The sequence below is a fragment of the Manacus vitellinus genome, unplaced genomic scaffold (assembly GCF_001715985.3).
Source record: "Manacus vitellinus isolate BGI_N305 unplaced genomic scaffold, ASM171598v3 scaffold_213_pilon, whole genome shotgun sequence".
In the NCBI taxonomy this organism is placed as follows: Eukaryota; Metazoa; Chordata; class Aves; order Passeriformes; family Pipridae; genus Manacus; species Manacus vitellinus.
The window spans coordinates 6,002-7,596 of record NW_021939498.1 but is presented as its reverse complement, the minus strand read 5'-3'; positions in this window follow the sequence as shown (position 1 = coordinate 7,596).

The window sequence follows — 1,595 nt, the reverse complement described above, 5'->3', positions numbered from 1 at the left end:
GGTGTCCATGAGATCCCCGTGCCGGGGCTGCGCTGGCTGGTGGCTGCTGTGACATTTATCTCCGCTCGAGAGCGGAGCTCCGGTGACTCCCTGCCAGCACCTCCCTCTGCCACACAGACGGCCAGAGGCACAGCCACCACCACGCTGCCCCTGCCAGGCCCAGCCAGGCTCTGTGGCCCCTGGGAGGTGCCCGGCTGGGTGCCCGGGGTCCCTCTGTCCCCCCTCCCCTGCCTCCAGCCCCTGGGCAGGTTTGAGGCCCCGAGCGGCTCCGGCTCCGCTTTTCCCGGGATCCTTCCCGGGTCAGGGTCAGGGGGGAGCAGCTGCATCCTTGGGGGTTGTCCTCAGGGGATGGTCCCTGGGAGGTGGGTGCAGGGGGACCCCACCTTCCCACTGGGAAGCAGTTGGGCTCCTGGAGGGACCCCTCTGACCCCTGATGCCTCGCGTGGGTCAGACCCTGCCGGGGCTGTTGCTTTCCCAGGGTGAGGAGCAGGGGGGAGGGATTTGGGCTGTGGGTGCAAGGCCTGGCTGGGCTGAGGGGCAGCAGGAGCATCGTCCCCCCAGAGGGTGTCCAGGCTTTTCCATGAGCAGGGGGAGAACCTCGGAGCCAGCCCCACCCCACGGCCCTGCCACCACCACTCCCCCTCCCTGAGCAGGGCAGCACCCTCCTCCCAACAACCCCAAAGGGGGGTTCACCACCCCATGGGTGCCCTTCCCGAAGCGAGAGAGCAGGATCAGAGACCTGTGGGGTGCCTGGACTCACCAGGACAGGGAAGAAGCCGGGACTTCAGGGTTCAGGCAAACCCCCTGGGACCCTCTCCCCCGTTCTCCTTGGCAAACCCCCTGGGGACATCAACCCCTGTCCCCCGTCCCCCAGGCTCGGGCACCTCCACGGGGCCGCCAGCTGCAGCCACATAAAGGAGGGGAACAGAGGAGCTCTGTGTGCCGGCAACGCCGGGATTGTGCCGGAGCAGGGGGGGCTCACAAAAGGCAGGAAACGCCACGAAAAGTCTGGCACAATGGAGTCGGAAATGAGAACTTTGCTCTCGGGTTTCCACGGATCCATCCTATGGGCAAAATGAGGAGGGGGGATACATTATTTGGTGCCAAGCCCGTGGGAGACAGGGTGGCATTCTTCAGTCACCGGCGGGAAGGTGACCCCTCCCTCCTCGCCCCCCCCCAAAAAAAAACAAACCAACCTTCCCCGGTAGTGATGGTTTTCTTCCCCCGTTTTGGGGATCGTTTCTGGTAGCAGCTCTTCGGAGCATCTCACCCATTTCTGGGGGGTTGTTTGGGGTTTTTCGTGCCTTTTTGAGTTCTCAGCACCTTCCACCCCCTCTGCACACCCCAGAAGGGGCCGTGTGGGGGTGCTGGGGGGCTGGAAGATGCTGCTGATGGCACCTCTGTGGCTTAAAAGGGATTTTGGGGTGCTGAGGGGCTGGAAGATGCTGCTGGATGCAGCCTGTATGGCTTGGGAGGGATTTTGGGGTGCAGAGGGGCTGGGAGAGACTCCCCTCTTGGGAGATACCCCAAAATCCTTCTGGGGTCCCCTCTCCTCTCTTAGGGACCCTGCTTCCACTGCAGGGACACCCCCTCCC